The 16,617-nt window shown below is 37.3% G+C and overlaps 1 protein-coding gene across 8 annotated transcripts in view; it reads right to left on the bottom strand.

Annotated features, from left to right (window-relative positions):
• The window catches only part of PRKD1 (protein kinase D1), a 347,749-nt gene that overhangs the window by 94,849 nt on the left and 236,283 nt on the right, over positions 1–16,617 (bottom strand). The window contains exon 1 of one of the 8 annotated variants that reach the window (XM_086363789.1): positions 604–848. The exons of the other annotated variants lie outside the window; for them this stretch is intronic. The gene's annotated coding sequence lies outside the window, so the exon portion shown is untranslated. Of the gene's footprint in view, positions 1–603; positions 849–16,617 lie in introns of those variants that run through there. 8 annotated transcript variants of the gene reach the window in all.

Below are 16,617 nucleotides of genomic sequence, written 5' to 3'. Positions count from 1 at the left end.
TTAAACATATAATTGATTAACATTATGATTTACTAATGTATCTAGAAACTACTATATAATAATGTGTGTATATATATACACATATATTGTCACACAGTATATACTGGAAATAGAAAAATAACAAGGAATGGTATCTGATGTTGAGGGTTCAAAGTCAAAATGAGGATGAGAGACCCATAAATAATCATAATACAAGATGCAGAGGTGAAAACACAAAGGAGAAGATAGCTGAGACCACCTGGGTCTATCAGGTAAAGCTCCATAATGAGGGAATCACTGAAGAGAAATCTCAAGAGTGAGGAATATTTTGAAAAGCAGAAAAGAGGATAAAGGAAAAGAGGAAACACTTCATATAGCTTGATTTTATTTAAAATTATCTACATATTTCTCCATAAATATAATTTTGTGGGTTCTTGACACTTCATCATCCTTGGTGTAGTGTCAACACAGTTAGCAAGGGTGACTGCAACATTGTCCATAGTATAGGTCACTGAGAGCTTGCAACAGATCATTTGCATGCTATTGTGGCCCGGATATCTGACGACACTGGTAAAATTCCGCCTGGGCATGTGCACTTCCCCTCCCCTCCCCTACTCCACTTACCTAATACACACACACTAACACCCTGAGATTGGTAATTTCTCTGTGCTTCTCCACTGGTCCCAGTGTCTCCAAGATATTGCTGTACCAGATATTCTTTTCCTCCATCCACCGTTCAAGTTAATCTCATGGTTCATGTTTTTGTTATACCTGGAGACATCTAGAGTTGGCAAAGTCCTTTACCTCTCCAGAAACAAGAGCATTCAACAAATTCTTGTTGAGACACTGCAATAGTATCTTTTAGATGACTGGAGGGAAAAGAAAAATGAACATTTCAAATTTTCACTCACATATGACCCGAAAAATTATTAGTGAGGAGCAATGATGGGAACTTGGGAGGCTGGGACTATATCATTCCAAAGATTATATCAGCCAAGGGAAGAATCATAAAATTTACTTAGCTATGCTGATCAGGCAGTTCAGAGAGTTCTGGGAAAATATTTTATAAGTCTGTGGCCAGAGACTCTTAAAAAACATATATGCCTCCAAGAGGAATAAAAGGGTCTCACAAGCTAGAGTGACAGCACAATAACAAGTTACCCTAATTAGGGAGAAGAGGGGGTGGTACCTAGAGAAACTGATGTAACTTCCCAGGGAACTCTGATGGGCTCAAACTAAGCAAGAGAGGGCATTAACTACAGAAGGAGCAGCAGCCTCAGGGTGACAGCAAACAGTGGCCAGGCCAGTGAGAACCACTCTAAGAACGCCAACAGCAGGAGAGAGTGGAATCTTTTAAAAAGCTGGAACAGAAGAAAAGGTCTTTTAGTTGTATGTTGTATGTGGAAAGAATGAAGCAGAGACAGGCCTGAACTATGGAAAAATAGTTTAATGCTAATAAAGTAGGAAAAGCCAAATTATTCAACTATAGTTTTCTGGAAGTGGACTATCTATATTCAAACGAAACAAAGGGAGAAGAAACATCAAATATACTCAAGAAGGAAACAAGTCTAGGGTGGAGAACAGAGATTATCTAAAGGCTTTAGATGGACTGTTTTCAATTGACCCTGGCAAGGTATATAAATTTATAATCTTATGAAAACATCTGCCATAATATTCTTAGAGAATCTTGTTGGGCTTGTGGAATTATGCTAAGAAGATGCCCTGATAAGAATGGAGAAGTTTTAAAGGAGAATTAATGAAGAAATTTAGCCCTAGTTCATATCAAAAAACTTTATAAAACTATGACCTTTAAAATAAGTGGTGGTTGTATAAGAAAAACAAGATAAATATGATAGAGCTGATCACCCAGAAATCTATTCTGTGTGAGTAAGTGAGCAAAGTTGCTCAGTCGTATCCGACTCTTTGCAACCCCATGGACTGTAGCCTACCAGGCTCCTCTGTCCATAGGATTTTCCAGGCAAGAGAACTGGAGTGGGGTGCCATTTCCTTCTCCATTCCGTGTATGAACTCAAAATATGATAGAAGAGATATTATAAATCAATACAGCAGGGAAACACAATTTAACAAATGATTTAACAATTACTTGGGGGAAAACAATTTAGATACTTATTTCCTATGTTATACAAATAGATAAATATACATATATAATATATATATATATAAAATACCTGATGAGTAAAAAGTTAAAATAACAAACCATGGAAAAACTAGAAGGAAATAAAAGTGTTTATCAATCTCTTGAAGGAAAAAAGACTTTGGAAAGTAAGAGACATTTATAAATCTTCAAAGTAATGGAAGCAATCAAATGGAAAGGTTTATTATTAGCAGGATAATGTAGCTGGCACTACTGACTGACTTGGCCTAAGAGTTATGTAATAGTCTCTTTTATTTAGCATAGGTTTATTTATAATAATTATATAGGCTAGGTCACAGAATTACGTTTAATACTTCTAAGTATCTAGACCATAATCGTCAACATTCAAGGAAAGATCTCTACACTTCTTAGATGTCAGGCAGGGAGGTGACAAGGCCTATGTTCTAGCATGAAAATTAGGAAAAATCCCAATATTCATTCATTCCTGCTCAGAAAGAAACAGATCCTTCTTCTTCGTCTTCCTTCATTTTTCTTTTCAACTAGAAACAAGCAGCAGGACAGTAGGAGTTTTAAGGGCTAAAATTCTGCTCACGAAACAAGATGTATTCGTGAACTTGGAGAGTTACAGATAACGTTTGAGCAATCCATCCTTTGTTTCCCTCCCAGGCAACTGAGCTCTGTGGCTGATGGGGAGCATCTGCCACAGAACTAGCAATGTCTCCTGCCAGGAAAATGCTACCAGAATAAAAGACATACAAAAGGGTGCTCTGTGTAACTTAAGCAAGAGAGTTATAAGAACAAGTTACTATGTTCATCCCCCTCCACATTAAGAAGACACCAAAGACACTCACATTAACACTCCCTCCAGCACACCTTTTGATCCAGTCATTACTGATGCATGCCTCCCTGCTTTTGACACAAACCTTCCCTTCTGCTTCCCATCCCACAACTCAGCTTGAATCACCTGCTCTGGAACACCTTCAGCGATAAGCCCACCCCGTGGTAAAGAATTTGCCTGCCAAGGCCAAAGACGTGGGAGATGTGGGTTCAATCCCTGGGTTGGGAAGATCCCCTGGAAAAGGAAATGGCAACCCACTCTAGCATTCTTGCCTGGAGAATCCCATGGACAGAGGAGCCTGGAGGGCTACAGTCCACAGGGGTCTCAAAGAATCAAACGTGGGTGAGCGACTGAGCACGCACGCACACACCTGGCATAAACTGCCCTCTTCTTTGGTAAGTTCCTGAGTACACTTGTATTATAAAATGTATCAGGCTCTAGGGAAATCTCCTATCCCTTTATCCATTCACACCTTAAGATGAGCAGATTGATGAAGGATAGATCATTTACCTTATGAGTCTATATGCATATATTAAATGATCAAAGCCCATGTTTGAATAAATGGAGCAATGCCTTTAAAACTCATAGTGCTAGCCTACAGTTCTAAGGTTCTACATTTTATTAAGTTCTAATAACCTGTAAATAGAGTATCCCAAGTCCAGAAACAAAGTCCATCAGAATCATAGCATGGATCACAATTTACACATTTTTAAAAGTGTCTAACAACGTCCTTGACACTTCGATGGATATCTTTGTTAGTGCCTTATTATTCTACAGGCAGTGTGGGGCAGGCAGTGGTGAGAACCATGGACTGAGTGTCAGAGCATACTGGAGCTCTGGTCCTTGTCATGGCAAAGGGGCGACCTTGAGCAAGTTACTTCCTCTCTCTGAATCTGTGTCCCTCTCCCTTCAAATTGGCTTACTGAAGCTCACCTAGTTAGGCTCTGAGGACACAAGGCGGTCAGCACAGTTTTTGGCAGATTGATGGTAGATATCACAGTAATTTCTTAGTATAGTGATTTACAGTATGGACTTTGTAATAAAAAAAAGATCTGAGTTTGAATTACAATTATTACTTATGCTTTTTACAATTATTGTCATCATCAACACCAATAGAGGGAAATAATGCCTTTCAACTTATCATCCACAGCACTTAAAACATTAAAACCTTTAAAAAATATTATTTGTTTCCTCTACTACCTTACAAAGAATATGTTTCCACTCCAGAGGAAATTGCTTTTCTTTCCACTGTTCTGGCTAATGCAAATTAAATGGTGCTAAGTCCATAGGACTGTGTCTAGTTCCTTCTCTAAAATGAATCAATTAACAGTTGGGAATTGCAGTGGGGAAAGAAGGGTCACCACATCCTGATGTGACTGAATGACAAATGCCACAGCTGGAAAGGGATTAGAGAGCATCTCAGGTCAAGAAAGAACATAAATGGTTGCCCCATGTGTCCAGCATAGAGGAAAAAGAAAATTAAGTAAAAATGTCATGGAGTCAAATTCTAGCTAATGAGTGCAGGCTCTGCAGGCATCCAGAATAGGGGAAAGAAAGGTCAAATCTGTTTCTCAGAAAGCTCCATCACATACAGGAGACTTCATACCTTTAAAAGGATAATGACCTCATTTACATGAGGAACACCAGCGTACAAACTGCCCATTAAGACTACTTACAAAAGGCTGGTAGACAAAAGCTAGGTATGGTAATATACTGAAATGTTCTAATAGGCAGCAGGGTTTCTGGCAACAAAGAGCATCACTGTTGTCAAATATCTCTGCACGTAGAGACACCAGGCCGAGATCCTATATGCTCTGCTTCAAGTTTCTTTAAGTCTTACTGAACTTTTCTTATAAACAGATGCTTGCTTTTGATTCATAAACAAAACAAAACTTAAAAGCTGTGAAATTTCCTGGGTATTCCCACTCCCAAAGAAGCAACAGCTGAATCCTGGCTGAAGTCAAATCAATGCCCATTGACCAGGCACTTGCTGTGAGCAGGAATAAATCTGCCTGCTGCTTAGGGGCGCCCAGAGAAGGATTTTCATTGCTTAGGGACTCCTCATATTCTTTTAGAATAATCAGGCTGATTAACTCAGTTGGTCCATTCTGGTTTATCAGAATAAAAGAGTTTTATTAATTGAAAATCTGCATTTATGCCTTTTAGTCATGTCTATTGAGTACATTTTTTTACATAAAGTAAAATCTAAACTTTATTGAGAACAGTTCTGACTCTTTGCGACCCCATAGACCGTAGCCACCAGGCTCCTCAATCCATGGGGATTCTCCAGGCAAGAATACTGGAGTGGGTTGCCGTGCCCTCCCCTTCAGGGGATCTTCCCAACCTAGGGAAGATCCTGCATTGCAGGCCACCAGGGAAACCCTACAATTGTCTAGACAACACCCTAATGGAAACATGAAACAATTTTTTTTCAACTATTCCCAAATTCCCTTGGGCTCCTTTGGAGATAATCTCTTCCGCAAGTCCATTCATTCCTTGGCAACCACTGATTTATTTTCTGTGCCTTTTCTAAGGCCTTTCCTGGTAGCTCAGCTGGTAAAGAATCTGCCTGCAATGCAGAAGACCTGGGTTTGATCCTGTGTTGGGAAGATATCCTGGAGAAGGGGTAGGCTTCCTACTCCAGTATTTGTGGGCTTCCCTGGTGCTCAGATAGTGAAGAATTCACCTGCAATTTGGGAGACCTGGGTTCAACCCCTGAATTGGGAAGATCACCTCTCCCTTTGGAGAAGGGAAAGGCTACCTACTCCAGTATTCTGGCCTAGAGAATTCCATGGACAAAGCAGCCTGGCAGGCTACAGTCCATGGGGTCGCACAGAGTTGGACACAACTGAGTGACTTTCAAAAATGTCATATAAATGTAGCCTTTTGACTGTAGCTTCTATCAGCATAATGCATTTGAAATTCATCTCTGTTGTGTGCTAAGTCAAATTCCATTTGGCTGATATGCTACAGTTTGTTTATCCATATACCAGTTGAATCCTTTCAATAGGGCATCAGTTTATCCATTCACCTGGGCATTACGGCCAAGGGTCAAGCTGGGTTTGAGGGCAGTAGGGATCGAGGGTTCAGAATCCAGGATGTCCAGGCTCCAGTGGGGAGGCAGAGGTGGAAAGGAATGTTTATTTGTGATCTGTACAGGTTATTCACAGCATGGGAAATTTATTGCTGAAAACAATTTTCTTTTTACAACTCTGGAAAGTGTATGACTTTCAGAGTGAGGTAAGGTGGTTTCATTGCTGTTTACACCCATCTCTTCTAAGCTGCACGATCTCTCTATATCTCATTTCCCTCATCTTCGAAATAGGTATAACTATTAAAGAATAGCTGCATAATTATTTCATTGAGAAAACATTGTGAAATAATAGCATTGCACTTGTCACTATACTGTGGTAGTCCCTGAAGTACTGTAAAACACAGAACACATTTTCTCAATGATGCATATGCAGATTTATGATAATCTTACGTTTTTGCATTATTTGCAAAAAATAACTCAAAATAGACTACAGACCTAAATATGAAGCCTGAAAGCCTCAGAGAAAATGTTTATAAGCTTGGTTTAAGCAAAGATTGCTTAAATACAATGCCAAAAATATAACTCATTTAAAAAAAATGATAGGCTATTGCTTTATTTTTTTCAAAGGATTAGTCTCCAAAATTTAAAAACAGCTCATGTGATTTTCTGGAAGAGTTTGAGTAGGATAGGTGTTAGCTCGTCTCTAAATTTTTGGTAGAATTCAGCTGTGAAGCCGTCTGGTCTGGTCCTGGGCTTTTGTTCTTAGAAGGTTTCTGATTACAGTTTCAATTTCTGTGCTTGTGATGGGTCTGTTAAGATTTTCTATTTCTTACTGGTTCAGTTTTGGAAAGTTGTACTTTTCTAAGAATTTGTCCATTTCTTCCAAGTTGTCCATTTTATTGGCATATAGTTGCTGATAGTAGTCTCTTATGATCCTTTGTATTTCTGTGTTGTCTGTTGTGATCTCTCCATTTACATTTCTAATTTTGTTGATTTGATTTTTCTCCCTTTGTTTCTTGATGAGTCTGGCTAATGGTTTGTCAATTTTATTTATCCTTTCAAAGAACCAGCTTTTGGCTTTATTGATTTTTGCTATGGTCTCTTTTGTTTCTTTTGCATTTATTTCTGCCCTAATTTTTAAGATTTCTTTCCTTCTACTAACCCTGGGGTTCTTCATTTCTTCCTTTTCTAGTTGCTTTAGGCGTAGAGTCAGGCTATTTATTTGACTTTTGTCTTGTTTCTTGAGGTAAGCCTGTATTGCTATGAACTTTCCCCTCAGCACTGCTTTTACAGTGTCCCATAGGTTTTGGGTTGTTGTCATTTTCATTCGTTTCTATGCATATTTTAATTTCTTTTTTGATTTCTTCTGTGATTTGTTGGTTATTCAGCAGCGTGTTGTTCAGCTTCCATATGTTGGAATTTTTACTAGTTTTTCTCCTGTAATTGAGATCAAATCCTACTGCATGGTGGTCAGAAAAGATGCTTGGAATGATTTCAGGTTTTTTGAATTTATCAAGGCTAGATTTATGGCCCAGGATGTGATCTGTCACATAGAAGAAGATTCTTCTTATGGCCCAGGAGAAGGTTCCGTGTACGCTTGAGAAAAAGGTGAAATTCATTGTTTTGGGGTGAAATGTCCTATAGATATCAATTAGGTCTTACTGGTCTACTGTATCATTTAAAGTTTGTATTTCGTTGTTAATTTTCTGTTTAGTTGATCTATCCCATAGGTGTGAGTGGGGTATTAAAGTCTCCCACTATTATTGTGTTATTGTTAATTTCCCCTTTCATACTAGTTAGCATTTGTCTTATATATTGTGGTGCTCCTATATTGGGTGCATATATATTTATAATTGTTACATCTTCTTGGATTGATCCTTTGATCATTATATAGTGTCCTTCTTTGTCTCTTTTCACAGCCTTTGTTTTAAAGTCTATTTTATCTGATATGAGTATTGCTACTCCTGCTTTCAGAGGAAGGTAAACTTCCAAACTCATTCTATGAGGCCACCATCACCCTAATACCAAAACCTGACAAAGATGTCACAAAAAAAGAAAACTACAGGCCAATATCACGGATGAACATAGATGCAAAAATCCTTAACAAAATTCTAGTAAACAGAATCCAACAACATATTAAAAAGATCATACATCAAGACAAAGTAGGCTTTATCCCAGGGATGCAAGGATTCTTCAATATCCGCAAATCAATCAACATAATACACCAAATTAACAAATTGAAAGATAAAAAGCATATGATTATCTCAATAGATGTAGAGAAAGCCTTTGACAAAATTCAACATCTATTTATGATAAAAACCCTCCAGAAAGCAGGAATAGAAGGAACATACCTCAACTTAATAAAAGCTATATATGACAAACCCTCAGCAAACATTATCCTCAATGGTGAAAAATTGAAAGCATTTCACTAAAGTCAGGAACAAGACAAGGGTGCCCACTTTCACCACTATTATTCAACACAGTTTTGGAAGTTTTTGGCATAGCAATCAGAGCAGAAAAAGAAATAAAAGGAATCCAGATTGGAAAAGAAGAAGTAAAACTCTTACTGTTTGCAGATGACATGATCCTCTACATAGAAAACCCTAAAGACACCACCAGAAAATTACTAGAGCTAATCAATGAATATAGTAAAGTTGCAGGATATAAAATATCAACACACAGAAATCCCTTGCATTCCTATAAACTAACAATGAGAAAACAGAAAGAGAAATTAAGGAAACAATTCCAGTCACCATTGCAAAGAAAAGAATAAAATACTTAGGAATATATCTACCTAAAGAAACAAAAGACCTATATATAGAAAACTATAAAACACTGGTGAAAGAAATAAAAGAGGATACAAATAGATGGAGAAATATATCGTGTTCATGGATCAGAAGAATCAATATAGTGAAAATGTGTATACTATCTAAAGCAATCTATAGATTCAGTGCAATCCCTATCAAGCTACCAACGGTATTTTTCCCAGAAGTAGAACAAATAATTTCACACTTTGTATGGAAATACAAAAAACCTCAAATAGCCAAAGCAATCTTGAGAAAGAAGAATGGAACTGGAGGAATCAACCTCCCTGACTTTAGTCTCTACTACAAAGCCACAGTCATCAAGACAGTATGGTACTGGCACAAAGACAGAAATATAGATCAATGGAACAAAATAGAAAGCCCAGAGATAAATCCATGCACCTATGGACACCTTATCTTTGACAAAGGAGGCAAGAATATACAATGGAGAAAAGACAATCTCTTTAACAAGTGGTGCTGGGAAAACTGGTCAACCACTTGTAAAAGAATGAAACTAGATCACTTTCTAACACCATACACAAAAAGAAACTCAAATGGACTAAAGATCTAAATGTAAGACCAGAAACTATAAAACTCCTAGAGGAAAACATAGGCAAAACACTCTCTGACATAAACCACAGCAGGATCCTCTATGACCCACCTCCCAGAATATTGGAAATAAAAGCAAAAATAAACAAATGGGACCTAATTAAACTTAAAAGCTTCTGCACATCAAAGGAAACTATTAGCAAGGTGAAAAGACAGCCTTCAGAATGGGAGAAAATAATAGCAAATGAAGCAACCAACAAACAACTAATCTCAAAAATATACAAGCAACTCCTGCAGGTCAATTCCAGAAAAATAAATGAACAAATCAAAAAGTGGGCCAAAGAACTAAACAGACATTTCTTCAAGGAAGACATACAGATGGCTAACAAACACATGAAAAGATGCTCAACATCACTCATTAACAGAGAAATGCAAATCAAAACCACAATGAGGTACTATTTCCTGCCAGTCAGAATGGCTGCTATCCAAAAGTCTACAAGCAATAAATGCTGGAGAGGGTGTGGAGAAAAGGGAACCCTCTTACAGTGTTGGTGGGAATGCAAACTAGTACAGCCTCTATGGAGCAGTGTGGAGATTCCTTAAAAAACTGGAAAGAGAACTGCCATATGACCCAGCAATCCCACTGCTGGGCATACACACTGAGGAAACCAGAATTGAAAGAGACACGTGTACCCCAATGTTCATCGCAGCACTGTTAATAATAGCCAGGACATGGAAGCAACCTAGATGTCCATCAGCAGATGAATGGATAAGAAAGCTGTGGTACATATACACAATGGAATATCACTCAGCCATTAAAAAGAATACATTTGAATCGGTTGTAATGAGGTGGATGAAACTGGAGCCTATTATACAGAGTGAAGTAAGCCAGAAAGAAAAGCACCAATACAGTATACTAACGTATATATATATGGAATTTAGAAAGATGGTAACGATAACCCTGTATGCAAGACAGCAAAAGAGACACAGATGTATAGAATAGTCTTTTGGACTCTGTGGGAGAGGGTGAAGGTGGGATGATATGGGAGAATGGCATTGAAACATGTAAATTATCACATGTGAAATGTTTCACCAGTCCAGATTCAATGCTTGATACAGGATGTTCAGGGCTGGTGCACTGGGATGACCCAGAGGGATGGTATGGGGAGGGAGGTGGGAGGGGGTTTCAGGATGGGGACATATGTACACCCATGGCGGATTCATGTCAATGTATGGCAAAACCAATACAATATTGTAAAGTAAAAAAATAAATAAATAAACTGAAAAAAATAAAAATAAAAACAGCTCATTTAGCTCAATATCATAAAAACAAAGAACCCAATCAAAAAATGGGCAGAAGACCTAAATAGACACTCCTCTAAAGAAGAAATACAGATGGCTGTGTGGCACGTGAAAGATGCTTAACATCACTAATTATTAGAGAAATGCAAATGGAAACTAAAATTAGATATTACCTCACACAAGTCAGAATGGCCATCATCAAAAAATCTACAAACAATAAATATTGGAGAAGGGGTGGAGAAAAGAGAAGCCTCCTACACTGTTTGTGGGACTGTAAACTGGTACAATCACTATGAAGAACAGTAAGGAGGTTCCTCAAAAAACTAAAAATAGAGCTACCACATGATCCAGTAATTCCACTTTTTGGCACGTGTCTGGAGAAAAACGTGGTTTGAACGGCTACATGCACACCACTGTTGACTGCAGCCTTGTTTATAAAAGCCTAGACATGGAAGCAACCTAAATGTCTATCAACAGAGGAATGGATAAAGAAGACGTGATACACACACACACAATGAAATACTGTTGTTGCTGTTTAGTTTCTAACTTGTGTCCAACTCTTTTATGACCCCGTGGACTGTAGCCTAGCAGGATTCTCTGTCCATGGGATTTCCCAGGCAAGAATACTGGAGTGGGTTGCCATTTCTTTCTCCAGAGGATCCTCCCTACACAAGGATCAAACCTGTGTCTTAGAAAGTAGATTCTTTTATCACTGAGCCACCTGGGAAGCCCACACGTAGCCATTAAAAAGAATGAAATAACACCATTTGCAGCAACATGGAGAGACCTAGAGATTATCATACTCAGTGAAGTGAGTCAGACAGAGAGAGATAGTTATACGATATTGCTAAGATGTGGAATCTTTAAAAAATGATACAAATGAACTTATTTCCAAAACAGAAACAGCTTCACAGACTTAGAGTAGGAATATATGATTATTGGAGAGAAGAGGGGAAAGGGTAGGTTGGGAGTTTGGGACTGACATGCATACACTGCTATATTTAAAACAGAAAATTAACAGGGACCTACTATACAGCACAGGGAATTCTCTCAATATTCTGTAATAACTTAAATTGGAAAAAAAAATTTGAAAAAGAACAGAAACACGTATTTGTACAACTGAATCACTCTGCTGTATACCTAAACATGGCTAATTATCACTGCTAATCAAGTATGATACACACAAAAATTTTAAAGTAAAAACAAAGCAGAAAATAAAATAAAAATTGATAGACTTTAGCAAGGTTAAAAACTTCTTGTCCTTGAAAACCCTGATTAAAAAATGAAGAGAAAAGCTATAATCTGGGAAAAAATATTTGCAAAATACATTTCTGATAAAGGACTTGTTAAAAACTGTCAGCAATGTTAAGAAAAGAACATATTCAAAAATCAGTAAAAGGTCTAAAAAGACAAGTTGACCAGAGAAGTTACATGGATGAAAACACAGGAAACCTAGTTCACTGCAGTACACTGGGGTCCGGTGGTCTTTAGTAAACTAGTCTGGGATCATTATTACCATTTATGATACTCTTCAATCACAAAAGCATTCATGTTCTACACATTACCTTACAAATTAATACATTTGGGGATATAACTTACAAATACACAGGGCTGTATATATCTATCTTAGAATACTGCATTACTTCTTTGTAACAGAAATCACAGTCTATGATCCTACTTAAGAGAATATTTTGGAAGATTAGGGGCTTCCCAAATAGCTCAATTGGTAAAGAATCCGCCTGCAATACTGGAGACATGGGTTCATTCCTTGTGTCAGGAAGATCCCCTGGAGAAGGGCATGGCAACCCACTCCAATACTCTTACCTGGAGAATCCCATTGACAGAGGAGCTTGGCAGGTAACAGTCCACGGGGTGGCAAAGAGTTGGACATGACTGAGAGACTAACACTTGGAAGATAAAGTCATCATTGCCAAACAATTTTTTAGAAAACATCATAAAGAACTGGAGACTATATGATTTTTTAATCTAAAATTTTAACTATGTTTGGATAGCCCTTAATTAATTTTGTATGACAACATTCATTTTTGATTATCAAAATGCTCTGCATGTGTACAGTAAATGAATTATTTCAACTTTGTTCATTTACTCACTTAATGTACATTTTATTCTCAGGTAGTTCTATTACAATTATACCTGATTTTAGTCTTTTATTCAACACCACCCCCTCTCCCTTTTAAAGTCACAAATCACAATGTCATTATTATTGTAGGCAACAAGGGGATAATTTCACTGTCAAATTCTCTACCAGAGTTCTGAATCTAGTGGTTTCTGGACAATACAAGATAAATAGTGTACGATAAAAGTTTTAAAGGAGATAGATATAAATTTTAATCTAAATTTGAAGTTTCCTGTTATGGTTTGCTCAGGTTAAGTGATGCTCACACAGTAGTAATATTTTCCTAGTGATATTCTAGAATTGGAAGGGAAGGGAACAAAGTAATCTTCAAATTATATATGAATCCTTGACATTATGGTAATAGGTCCTTTCCTCATCTAGAGGAACATTCTCCTGTGACTGGCTATTATTTCATGTAATGGCAGAGTTTATTTTGTGCTGAGCAGGTAGATAACAGAGAAGCAGAAAGGACTGGGTTGTCTGATTTTATGTAATGGGTTAGGAATGCCAGTTCTGGAGCATGAATGCCTGGGTTTTGAAACCCAGCTTCATCACTTAGTGTCATCCTGGCCATATTCCTTAACTCTGTAGGTCTTAGCTACCACATCTGTAAAATGAGAGTGATAAATACAAAAGGAATTCCCTTAGGAATGCTTTAGTATTAAATACGTATATAAGCATTTATACCAGTACCTGGCATACAATAACCATAACAATAAGAAGTTTGCTAATAATTCGGAAAATTTTTTGTTTCTCTAAGCTCACCGTATTGTTAACAAACTACGATATTTGCAAAGTGAGTTTGTCCTGTCTGGCTCTGTCCATATTATTTCATAATTCATTTTTAAGTTATGTGAAAATTGCAGAAGTGGAACAGTGTAAAAGTTTTTCATTCAGCTTTCATAAATAATTTTTAAAATGATGTTTCTACATTGTAAGTCATCAGAGATAACACTCTGGTCAACATTTTCAAATCATCAATGAAAAGAACTATACTTAGGTACTGATTCTTAATTTCCTGTTTTTGTTTTGTTTGCCTTTGTTTTTTTTGTTGTTTTGTGTTTATTCTTAATACAGCATATTGCCTGGCATTTCAGCTACTCAGTACATATATGTTGAATGAATGCAGTATCTCTTTCTTAAAGGAACATTCATTCATTCAACAGCCATTTATTGTTCTGACATAAACAAAAATTTATTTAGCACTTATTGTATTTTCAGGTTAGATGTCAATCAGACATTAATATGATGATCATTATTAATGTTGTTTTGTACGACTTTCCATTTATCCGATTTTTAAAGTCCTTAATGTTTTCATAATGGTGGATCTGTACTTGTCCTAGGTTGGGATTAGGTTCACTGTTTATTTCAAAGAAACCTGAAATAACAGTGGCATAAACAACATGGGAATATGTTACATGCTCACACAAAGAGGAAGGAAGCTCCATGCTGCTGTGGCTATCCGGGAACCTGTGCTCCTTTCAGCTCACCACCTGGGTATCTCCTCAGTCTGTTCTTTCTGTAGCTCTAACATGGCCACTACTTCTAGACAGAGGGTTACAGAAACAGAAGAGCATACTTCCCTTCACTCACATTTGCTGGAAGCCATTAACTGCAGGATTCCTACAGAAAATGTGCCCCAAAATTTAAAAAATAGGGGTTTATATGAAGGAGAGGATGGATTCTCAAGAGACAATTCGTCTCTTTCACAGTGGATTTTAAAAAAAATTATTTTAAGAGGATGAGAAGGGGACAACAGAGGACGAGATGGTTGGATGGCATCACCGACTCAGTGGACATGAGTTTGAGTAAGCTCCGGGAGTTGGTGATGGACAAGGAAGCCTGGCATGCTGTAGTCCATGGGGTTGCAGTCAGACATGACTGGGCGGCTGAACTGAACTGAACCATGATAATCCTCATCTTAAATCAGAAGATATTATTTGAAATGATAATAAGTAAGTAATAAAATAAACATTAAAAAGGGCAATTTGTACATCAACTTTCAGCTTTAGGTAAGTTAAAAGCTTCAGCCATTATTAAAAGCTGCCTGTTAATCAGAAGACCACTTGTCATGAGAGAATGCAATCATTTTCCTGGACACTTTTTAGTAATTTTGCTAGATTAAAATGATAAAGAAAAAAATTGCAAAATTCCAAAACCAAGTCATGTACCATGTTTATCAAAGAAGCTGATGAAAATGAACCTATAAATGGAAATTTAAAATGGAATAAAACTGATTTGATGATAAGCAGAGAATAGATTAAACATGTACCATATGGCAATTTTAGTCCATCTTCCTAAAGTGTGCTATAAACATAACATTAGCACAAGTGATTCTGAGCAAAACGTTCCAAAAGGTGATTTTGCCTGCAGGATTATTACATTTGGTAGAGCTTTGAAGTCATTTTTCAAAGGTCACTGTTCTCAACACTCAAAGATTGTATCTGGCCTTCAACATTTCTGGCTCACTCCACATTTACTGTAACATTCTCCAAATTACTTCGACATACATGATTAAACCAAACAAAAAACAGTAATCTCCAGCATATATAAAACAAAGTAGATAAGATTTACAGTTAATCTCCTAGTATTTTATATCCTAACTGAAGCAAAATGATAAACTAAAAAAAACAAACTAGGTCAAGTAGACCATCACACAGCATGTGACCAAACGTGGGTTTGGAGATTTGAAGATAAACAAGAGTTCCAGGCAAGGAGAGGGAAGAGTGTGCAGAAAGATTTGCTATAAAAGATGAAGGAAAATATACATCTTAGAAAGAAGAAGCAACAGAATTTCTCAGATAGAAACACATAGGAATACAGTTCAGAAGAGGAAACAAACATGGAAAACGAGGGTCACTGAAGGAATGAATGCGACTAGGAGCTTCGCAGGTGGCTCAGTGGTAAAGAATCTGCCTGTTGGTGCAATCCCTAGGTCAGGAAGATCCCCTGGAGAAGGAAATGGCAACCCACTCCAGTATTCTCACTTGGAAAATTCCATGGGCAGAGGAACCTGGCTGGCTACAGTCCATGGGGTCGCAGAGTCAGACACAACTTAGCAACTAATCAGCAGCAATAGCAACAGTGTGAGTAGGAGGGAAGGTTTCTATTGTCAAGCAGTGGGAAAGACAGGGAATAGTTTATTTGAGAGTAGCTGATGGCCAACTTTGATATATCAAGCTTAGGCTCAAGAACACAATTATACATAGTTTTGAACTGTCAAAAAATGACTTTAATTCAGTTAAAGTATCACATATACAAGAGAACATATGTAACATATGTGTGGTTTAAAGAATAATAATAAACAGTCATTGTACTTTCCATTGAACTGAAGAGAAAGAAAAATCATCATTACTTGTGAAGTTGCCTTATGATTCCCTTCCCAGCTAGGTAATTAAACGAGAAGTGTCCATGTTTTGGTTAAAGTAGTCAAGTATGTTCAGGAGCATTTCCAGGGAGATACAAAAAAATAAACTTCAGAGGGCAACATGAATCCTACCTTTTTTATACTGGTCATACGGTTCTTGCAGCAAGAATATTTAGAGTTTACGGGGTCACAAAGAGTCTGACACAACTTAGCGACTGAACAACAGCAACAACGATGACAACACGAATCCTGTGGGCCTCAGACTAAGAAAGAAGCAGTGGGAATACAGAAGAGAGGAAAAACCTTCAGTACACTGTGATGAAACAATCAGAAGGCAAGTATGACTCAATCTGTTGTTTATTTTGCTTGTTTATTTTTGAAGCCGTTTTAATTTGACTTGTTCTGGCATGAATGAAACAAAATATTGGTACTCCTAATAAAAACAGGGAGAGAAAGGAAGGTTTGAAGGGAAAGCCCATGTTTTAGATCCA

This window comes from Bos grunniens, chromosome 21, assembly GCF_055505025.1.
Source record: "Bos grunniens cultivar Pamir isolate PY7600 chromosome 21, Bosgru_T2T1.0, whole genome shotgun sequence".
Classification (NCBI taxonomy): domain Eukaryota; kingdom Metazoa; phylum Chordata; class Mammalia; order Artiodactyla; family Bovidae; genus Bos; species Bos grunniens.
This window is presented reverse-complemented; position numbering and strand designations above follow the sequence as displayed.